At 32.8% G+C, this 11,015-nt stretch overlaps 1 long non-coding RNA gene across 1 annotated transcript; it reads right to left on the bottom strand.

The window, feature by feature from the left end:
* Positions 1 to 9,571: 9,571 nt before the first annotated feature.
* LOC128550165 (uncharacterized) lies at positions 9,572 to 10,767 on the bottom strand. Its single transcript, XR_008368149.1, has 3 exons — positions 10,655 to 10,767; positions 10,353 to 10,449; positions 9,572 to 9,748 (listed from the first exon to the last, which is right to left on the bottom strand). It is a non-coding gene; the product is annotated as an uncharacterized LOC128550165 (long non-coding RNA).
* Positions 10,768 to 11,015: the final 248 nt, after the last annotated feature.

Below are 11,015 nucleotides of genomic sequence, written 5' to 3'. Positions count from 1 at the left end.
GAATGACGTATTACGCTGAAAATGTAGTACTGTAAAATGCGAATTAGATGCTTTGTTAGAATCGAAATAATAAATATGTTCCAATAATTTTATCAATTAATAAAACATGGGCAGTATTTTATTAACTGATAAAATATAGGAACAGATTTATTATTTCTTAAATATTAGACGATCAATTCACAGTGATATAAGTATGCACTTTCTTTATGATTGGTGATTACATAATTTTCAATGACCTAATAGAGAATCGATCCCTCCTTGATAACATGCGATATACCGAATGAGATATATACTATCGAATTAAAAATTGTGTACTTCCGGCACGTGCACAGAGAGTCTGACTTCAGATTTTTTGGAAGAATACGCTTTTGCCTTATAAGCGTACACATAACTTGTCCATACCGTAACGTCTTGCACATCTGTACAAATATGGATATATGGTATATATACACGTAGTGTGCATTTGTTACTAAAAGCACATAGTGAGCATAGTTCATATAAATGAATTATACCTCTCCGGAGAGTGCGCCTACCCAAGAGGCGGAAATTACCTGTAAAACAAAACAATATGGACATTGTTGTTTTTATTCCAAAATCTACCTTTAATTCTAACACGATATGTAGCAATTGCTATATAAACATATAGCGAAATCGCCTATACATGAATCTACGATAAAATATGGTTGGCTGTTACATTTCATCCCCTTTGATTGTGGCATAACAGATTCTACTTCAGTTCCATTACATACAAATTATTTCAGGGCCAAATGGTTGAAAACAGCATTTCAAAAAAATAAATATGATAAAAAGTCATACTGACTTATGTGTAGGACCGTAAAACACCGTAAAACACGTTTCAATCTCTACGAGCAAATTCAATTAGCTTAATTAAGATTCAGCGGTGATGTCATAAATGTATGACATAAAGTATGACGTAATGATGATGTGAAGTCATATAAAGTTAACCTCGTAACTTTTAACACAGGGTCAACTCGCCTAATTTGATAACTCTCTTCATAATTAGTTTGCGAGGTGTTAGATTACTAAATTATAAATACTTCTCAAAATTCTGATAAAAAGAAAAAAAAAAAATCTATACGTTCCATTGGCTATGCAACTCTTTCTAACCGTAGGGGGTAAATTGTAACAGCATATATGACCCGAATGACGTATTCCGCTGAAAATGTAGTACTGTAAAATGCGAATTAGTTGCGATGTTAGAATCGAAATAATAAATATGTTCCAATAATTTTATCAATTAATAAAACATGGGCAGTCGTTTGGATGCGAATGATTAAATCACTCGTGCTACGCACTCGTGATTTAATTATTACGCATCCAAACTCCTGCCCATATTTTATTAACTGATAAAATATAGGAACAGATTTATTATTTCTTAAATTGATAGGGAATTGACCCTACGCGTAGTGACGAAAATCGGGAGCGATCCCTCTTCGAAATACCGAATGAGATATTTACTATCGAATTAGAAAATGTGTCCTTCCGTGATGTCATTAGACAGTTCTGTTCAAATGATATGGGATGAGTTGAAGTCGGATCGATTCCCGATTGAGGCCGCAGTGCCTTATTTCATATTTACTTAGTAGGTAAATAAGTTATATGTATTATATTTCAGAAGACATTAAACAACATTTTTAAAAATTAAAAAATCAAGATTTCAATGCAATACTTGATTTTAGATGTCGTTCAGATATATCAACAATCACGCTACGTTTTTGATATTTGTTTTATGATTCAATATTGATGGCAAAATGTCTAACCAAGGCTAATGTTAAAGCCTGAAATTATCATTTTCGTGACCATTGTTGACATATCTATTGTTCACTCAACCCTGCAATATTAAAGCTACTATATATCGTTACTAATCTGTATAGTATAATGTGTATTGATTTTCACTTACCTTTATTTTACATAAGCAGACGACTTATTTTCATATATTGTTACTTTCTGTATTTGAGCTGTCAAAGGGTACTGCACTTATGTTTATATTGTTCTCAAGTTTCCTTATTTTGTATAGTATGTCCATTTTGTAGTTTTAATTCACTATGGCACATTTATATTTATATTAAATCCAGATTCACAAATAGAAATCTCTTGTCTCTGTAGTGCACGAGGAAATAGCCACACGGGAAATAACTGATCTACCACACATTTCCTAGGTAATATGGATTATTTCTCTTGATATATCTATACTTATTTTTCAAATAGGAATTACATGTAATTCAAATTGACAATTAAAATTTTACTTTTGTTGAAATGTTAATAAAAATATGAGTAGTAAAATGTTTTTCATTTTCTTGCTGGATGATTTTTTAGCAGTTTAGGATAAACGCTTGAAAACTAAGTATCGTTTTCAGTTTACTAAATTATATACTTTGTTTTTGATAATATTAGATTAACAATTTGTATAGTATATTAGACTAAAATTCTGCTATATGTATAATGAATTTAGAAAAAAAACATGTATGCTAATCATTGAATGTTGTTTTTAATGCATGTGTACGCTTTAGAAATCCAGTACAATTGTAGCTGTTTTAAAATTTATTTGTGTCAATTTGTGACAATTTTTAATTATTGTGTTACTCTCTCATTGAGTCGGAAATTACTTTGTAGATACTAAACATGATCCCGTAGAGGAACTAATTTCATCTTTTTTAGCTTTTGCTTCATCTCAGTATGTTTCTTTTTAAATGTTTCTATTTAAATTTCACTCTCAGAATTTGTTTAAAAAGTAGCCCTTTGCCGTTGATGTTTCGTCTGCTCTTTGCCTTATCCGAGCCGGCAGTATCATTTTACGGTCCGCTGGTGGGTCACATTACATAAAACATTTACTGTATCCGTTTAGGTGAATGATTTAGTGCTTACTGATGGGCTTTTGGACTGTTTAATAACACCAGCCATTTCAGAAGCATGCTATTTTTAATTATAATTTCTTTACATTTTTATAGTATGGGTGATAAAATTACACTACACGTGTTATGGTTATTGGACAAATATAGCGATGCTACAACATAGTATTCTTAACATATATTTCACATTTACTATTTTGCATTAGTATAACATGATGTTCAAGGGGAGATAAACTAACGTTACCCTTTTGGGCTGATAGGTTCGTATAACCTATATTTTAAAGGGTTTAATACTGTTGGAGATGTGAAATGAATCCGGGTCCTGAGAACGCGGCTTTGTCAATTTTCCATCAAAATATACGCGCATTAGAAAAAAATTTTGAATTCATAAAAACAATTTTCTGGACTTCGATGTATTTTTGTTTCACTGAAACTAAATTATCTGCTGACATTACGAGTGATACGATTACATTAGACGGATTTGAATCTATATCAAAAGGACAATTCCTCCCATTCAGGAGGGTTGTTAGTAAAATGTCTCTAACAACTTTGTATCTAAAGGATATTTAATTTGGAAAACATTTACCAGAATCTATTTGGTAGAAGTAAAATCTGATTTCAAACATTTTTAATTTGTAATTGTATCGTCCCCCGCAGGCGGCGGTAGAGATTTTAAAATGAATTTATGCTTAGAAAGGCTTTTGAACTTTCCAGTAACATGGGTTTTGTGGGTGATGTCATAGGATCAGCTAAATTCAAATAATCACAAATTCAGAGATGTCCTGATGTTGAATAATATGACGAATGTTATAAACGAACCTACACGTATTAGTCCTTCTCCCGAACATTGTTAGACCCGATTGCTTTAACTAACAATATCCATAGCTTACATTCAGGAAACTGAAAAAAACCATAAGCGATCATGTTGGAACATTTTGGGTTTATTAAAATTTTTCCCCCATCACAACTGCGTTTAAAACGAAGAGTATGGAACTAAAAAACGCCCAATGTTAATGAGCTAAACCACAAATTCGCTCGACAGATGGACTTGTCTGCACCTAAATGATATTAATCCCGCAACTTTGAATTTTACGTCAAGTTTTTGGAATTAGCACATCGTGTATCCCGACAAGTCTGCGACAATAAGCCCAAACGATAGGCCTTGGTACATTTCTGAAATTAGAAAAATCTCCCGACACGCGATAAGCAAAAACGTAAAGCAGTAATAGGGGAAACCTATCAGACGGGAACATTTACAAAAAGATAAGGAATAAAGTCAACAATAGAAAAAAAACATGCCAAGGAAATATTTAAAAAACATTAAATTTTACATTAAACAATCTAAGCTCATGTAATCAACGTCATTATTGGAAGATGATTAAATTATTAGTTAAAGAAAACTCATCCAGCTGCAGCAAGATTCCACCTCTTTCGAAACACAGGTTTACTTTGCATTTTCGATATAGAAAAGCCAACAATTAAACGATTTTTTGTTTGTTTCTATTTCAAACATTGATGACTCGCAAGATAATTTACCAGAATTTGAACAAAAACGAACCAAACTTTAAGCACCATTACTGTTACAGAACAAGATTTTAAATAGACGTTTTATCCAACCTTGTCATAAATAAGGCTAGCGGACCGGACAAAATTTAGCCATGAATTTTTAAAGAAACTTCACATTCAATTTGCAACTTTTAAATATACTTTTCAATAGATCTTTACAACAAAATGTATATCCAAGTATATGGAAAGATGCTAATGTAATGCCTTTATTCAAAAAGGTGACAAATCAATTTCGTCTAATTACAGAAACCGTATCTCTTATAGTTGTGTTGAAAAGTTATGGAACGTATAATCTTCAAATATTCATATAACTTTTTACATGAAAACAACTTAATATATAAAAACCAGGCAGGTTTCCTTCCGGGACACTCTACAGTTTATCAGCTCATAGACATGTATAATCAAATTTGCAAAGCATTTGATGATAGGGAAGCAACATGTATAGTTTTTTGTGACATCAGCAAAGCATTTGATAAAGTATGGCACAAAGGTCTCATTTTCAAACTTAAACAGTAAGGATTTTCTGATAATGTTTTAAATTTGTTTTCAAATTATTTAAAGAATAGGAAACAAAAAGTTTTTGTCGGCTCCACATATTCTGATGAAAAGTGTATAACCGCCGGTGTGCCTCAAGGCTCAGTGCTAGGGCCCCTACTGTTTTGATATATACGTAAAAAGATATAGCTGATTCATTGACAAGTGTCAAACGTTTGTTTGCAGATGATAGTTCATTAGCTGTAAGTTTAGAGATACAAATTATATGAAATATCATCAACTGTGATCTTGAAACAATATCTATTTGGGGAAAGCAATGGTTGGTTCATTCACGCTCTAAGACTGAAGTAATTAATTTTTCACTATCCAAAAATAATCGCCATTCTCCTGATATATATTTCAAAACACAAACAACTAAATTTTGTTCACTTACATAAGCATCTAGGTGTGACTTTAGCGACGATGGAACATGGGATAAACACATAACAGATATAGCCCTCGCCTGCCTCAAAAATTCTTGGAACAATGAGAATGCTTAAGTTTAAATTAAAAAAAGCACACTTAATCAAATTTATATATCGTATTTAAGACCGGGTTTTTGAATATGCCTCCTTAGTATGGGGTAGCTGTACTTTGTACGAGAAAATATTCTTGATATATTCAGTAACACGCTGCGCGAATAGTAACCGGTCTAACAAGATCTGTTTCGATAGATAAACTTCTTCGCGAAATTGGATGGGTATCCTTGTCGGACAGAAGAAAAATGCAGAAATAAATTTTAGTTTATAAATACAATAATGGCGAATTACCTGATTACGTGAATGATATTTTTCCAGAAACAGTTCGTGATACTATAAATTTAAGAAATAATGACAACAATGCCAAAATTGCTCGACGTCTCGAAATTTTATTCAAAATCAGTAATACCATCATCTATTAAAAAATTTGGGAACAATTTAGATATAGACACACGTAATTCTCAAACACTCGCACGTTCAAATACAAACTTAAGAAAATGTTCCATCCGCCAAAAATTTTCCCCCTTATTTTCTATTTGGACAGATTTCTCCAAATACATCATGCTAGAAACAGAAACAATTGTAGCAATCGTAATGCTGATTTGCATTACAATCACCTACGGGATAATTCTACATGTAACTGCGGATTTTGGTTAGAAAACGCTGAACATTACTTTTTTAGGTGTCCTTTGTACTCTGATCAGAGGCGTATCTTATTTACAAACACTCATGTATATCACACTCTCAATGCAAATAAACTACTCTTTGGAATCAACCATTTAAGTGTCGAAGACAATAAAAGGCTATTTAAACATGTTCACTGCGTAATCAAATCGACAAGAAGGTTAGATTTAAATTACGATATTTTCAACAATGGCTGTCTGAGGTGTGTATTCGGTGTTTGCGATGAGCTTATGGGCGAGAAATATCAACGCAGCCCCCCCCCCCAACTTTCTCCTCTTTCTTAAATCAAATATTACTTCTTCATTGTATTTTTCATTATTTTTTTCTTCCTCTTTTTCAATTTTGAACTTCATTATGAAATAACATGTTCTTTTATTTCATGTCAAATGCGACGAAAATACAAAGAAAATAATGCTCATTTTGTTACTAGCAGTATGACATCTGGGAAGGGCCAGCCCGCTAATGTTGTTAAAACTTGTGGCCTAACCCTTTTGCTTTTTTATGTATTCTATATATCCATGCATTTGTAATATTCTTACATTTAGTTCGTTTTTTTGTATGCATGTCTTGTAAATTTGTATTGTATTTGTATGGAAAGCAATAAAATATGATTAAACTAAACTATCATATTTCCGCAATCGTGATTTCGCGTTTCACGCTTCTCCATCGTGGGCAGGCGATACCCGAAACACGGAATCACTATGGCGAAGTAGAGAATGTTTCCTAATTTTTTGCTTCATCATCGTGATCTTGTGCTTCGCCATCGTAATTTTGCGCACTTCACCTGCTCATTGCGCAGGTGATACGCTAAGTGCTCCCAGCGCGAAACCACCATGTCTCCACCATCATTATCTCGCGCCTCGTATATCGCTAGAGAAAGCGATGCACGAAGCGCCGCGAAGCGCGAGATCAGGATGGCGAAAGTGCGAAATAAGTAAAAAGGTGTAAGAAACATTTTGCAGAATACTGTTTTAGTTGGAAAAAGATAAGGAAAATACGCTTTTAAAGCTACTATCCCACACATTGTGAATTGTCATTTTTGAAATAATTTATCAACGGAAGGCGAAATGCCGCCACTGTTTCATATATTTACATGACACATAATTGTTGACAAGTTTATAGTTTCCAGAATTACGGGAACATTCGAATTTTGCAGTTTTTCTCATGAACTTCTATACACTTTTACCACGCTTTATTTTGTAAACATTGATAAATATAGAACGAGACGCGACAGTATCTTTAGACGCTATCATCACGTGGGCAGCAAACCAAAAGTGCGCATGTAGTTGGATTGGTCAATTTATATACTCGCCTACCGATTAGGGAAGTCAGCATGAATTACTTTACCTTATTAAGGTAAAAAACCACTATCATACCGAATAGCACTACCTAAATAATGGACCATTCCATTATTAAAAATACACAAACATCACTCACCATAAAACCGAACTATAGGTAGCGCACAGTATTATGGCGTTTAGAAGTGAAAACAAAACAATAACATAAAATTAATTTTACGATTTAGTCAGTTTTTCCTCGTTGGCCGAGCGGATTTGGTATTTGTATTATACCTTTTCGTCAGGAGTTCGATCCAATTTATTTTCAGTTTGCATTACATACTTTGTGTAAATTTGTTTTTCTCTGGTTTCTAATTTATTGTTTTGTTTCTTATTTTCGTATAAATAATCAATCAATCTTAAACCTAAAATTATGGCAGGGCAATGCTTTTATTAAAGTAAAGTGTAAGATTGTTACAAAACCTAACTCTCACATGTTTAAAAATATCACAGGAAAGCTTAAAAACATAAGATCATATTAAAGGTGGAGTGTATGTAGACATAATTATGTGTTAAGTGTGACATATAATTTTAGTGAACATGTTAGAACTAGATTAACTATCTCGTTTTATCTTCATTGAATTGTAGTGAAGAAAAAATTAAAGGCAAAATTTAACGGGTCTTGGAATCGAACTCACTGACTGCATCGTAAACGTACTAAGTGTACAGTCCATAAAATAAACAAACATGTTTGTAAACATGGACAGATCCAAACGGAAGGGGAAGAAGCATTTTATAGAAATATTTCGATGGCAAAACACAATACATATCATAGCCCTGACCAACCTATAAATCAGGCCAGTCTATTTTATAAGTACAACAACACGGTTGACCCATTTTAAAGAGTTGTACTGACTTCATATTATGTTATTGTTTTGTTTGTTTTTATTTCAAAACGTCATAATAGTGTGCGGTACCTATACTAGTGCGCTCTATTGATAATCACGTAATGTTTGCTGACGGGATTCCGTTTATTTATAAACCGGAAAACCCATATCAGAAATTGTTGACGTATGCTGTTATCTTAAATTTATTAGGAAAGCAACGATTTTCAACAGAATTTAATGAAACATACATTATAAGAACATCGAATATGCAGCATATAGTTGAATAAAACAAAAGTTTGATTTTTTTTTTAAATTTGACACCACGATGTGTGGGTTAGTCGCTTTAAACGAAGTTGACGTAATGAGACGTCGCTGACCTTTGCCGGAATGCTTTCCCTAAGCAAGGTATCAGTTTCATATTTCGTACATTTGTAACAGTATCATGAAACGTACCATGTCTTTTTGTTTTGTTTTGGGTTTAACGTCGCCCCGACACATTTGTTGACTAGTATTCAGTTTGAAGTTATGGCGCAACGCCAGAAAAAAATTTTTTGTAGATCTTATACTTAATTATTTTTTAGTTTTACAAACAAAACAGAATATTTAACTGCTGAGATATTTTTAAAACAAAATTCTAAAAGGAAAGGTATAACACAACTGAAATTCAGCCCAATTTTATACGTGATGCACTTTCCTACTTTACCAGTTAAATGTAGTAACACTGTACTAGAGTTTGTGCATCTCTATGATTTCCAATGAAAAATGTTTATACTGAAATGGAGACGCAAGTCGCCTGACAGATGGCAAAAGTGAGATAGATCTCAAGAGGTACAATGTTCAAAGAATAAAACGGGTTAAAGTGTTCGTTTACTTTCAGAGGTGCTGTACCACATATATCTATCTTATTATTCCAACATATATTATACTTCACATGTGATTTACTTTTATGTTACTACCTGGCTGGCAGTCGCAATCCAGAATGACAGATTCCAAATATGACCAGTAAGCAAGTCCATTTTTCTCTTTGATTCATTACGTAATGAACTTCCACATGTTTAGGATTTGTTAATTTTAGAATAGAAATTATTATGCTTTAACCATCGGACTGTGAGGGTTAACTGGCTTTTGTTCTAGATCATTTTTTTAACTGTTCATACACATGTATCCTTCTGGCTTACCCAGTAATAAATTACATTTAGAAGTAAGTCAAGAAGAGGTGGGTTCGGTTTTAAATATTAGTTTATTATACTCCAATAATATTAATAAATCTTTCCAGTATCTGTCCAGTATTCTTACATATAGTTCATTCAGAGTTCATGTTCAAGAAACCAAACATTCTAAAACTGTCCAGAACACAGCATATGCACATACAGTTCACTACGGTGCATTTCGTAATCCCAGACGTTTTTCTTATCCTCAAACGTTGATCGTGATAGAATGATAATTCCATCCTAAAAAATAAACACATATTTACTTATCATTACTTAGAACTATTCCAAATAAACAATAAACAATATCTTCATGAATACTTAAATTAATAATATCTCCATGAATACTGGAATTAACAATATCTCCATGAATACTAGACTAATTATACTTATGCATTATACAAGAGCTGTCAGAAGACAGCAGCGCTCGACTATTTAACAATCTCGACAATCGAAGATACAGCGTTTGGGAAGCCGTACAATGCGTAACAGCCCGTAACAGCGGACAAGTATGTGAAGTCACAATCAGTTCCCATTACTGGTCAATAAGACACCAGTTTGCATACAAAACATGATTCGAACAATGCTTAGTCGAGCTAATAAAATCACAATACAATTAAAAACAGTATTTTAAATAATATACACAATGTGCTGAACCCTTAAAATAAAATACACTCAAAGTCGTTACTTTTACACCACATTATTCTATACCTTCTAGTGACCAGTATTCCAATTTATCGGTAATACAAAAATGAATCGTTATCGTCATTACCAGTGCCTTCAGCATTACAAAAGATGAAATATAAAATAATAATAAAATGACAAAAGGGAGACAAGTTAGGCTTACCAATTTGTGGAAATGAATGGCTTTCAGTTTCACTCACTAACTCAACACTGTATCTCTAAATTCTCTTCTCTCGCCAGTTATGGTTGTGACAGGTTAACTGAAAATTAAGTTGGTCCACAAAACATAAGACAGGTGAAGATTATTACTTTATTAAAGAAGTCAGAAACATTTGCTGCTATTTTGATCATTCGCGAATACATAAGACAACTTGATTATAAGTGCCAAATTACAACGCCCTATTTAAATACGAATAATGTGAAGCCCATTAAAGCTACTTTCCATAGAATTGCAAGCAATTTTACCATTTGTCTGTATTTTCTTTATGGTTTAAGACTATGCAAATAGCAATTTTTTTATCTAAATTCCATTTTGTTACTTTGTAATCGCTTATTTTCCTCGGGGTACCGAAACCTATTTTTAGAATATGAAATTGAAAGTAGACTATGATAATCAAAAGAGCGCACACTTAGCTGGCAAACAGTAACAAAATGGCTGCACTAGTGCACAGTGAGGCTTCTGGGTAAAGAAATTCGGTACTTAACGGCGAATATTCTAATAAAAAAGGGCCCTTAAAAAGCAATGAAAAATTTTCGTTGGGGTATTTTCAACAGTTTAAAAAGTAAAAACGTCAGGGAATTTGACACAATTTTTTATACATAAATT

The sequence above is a fragment of the Mercenaria mercenaria genome, chromosome 17 (assembly GCF_021730395.1).
Source record: "Mercenaria mercenaria strain notata chromosome 17, MADL_Memer_1, whole genome shotgun sequence".
Classification (NCBI taxonomy): domain Eukaryota; kingdom Metazoa; phylum Mollusca; class Bivalvia; order Venerida; family Veneridae; genus Mercenaria; species Mercenaria mercenaria.
Note: the sequence above shows the minus strand (reverse complement) of the source record. Positions and strands in the feature narration are given on the sequence as shown.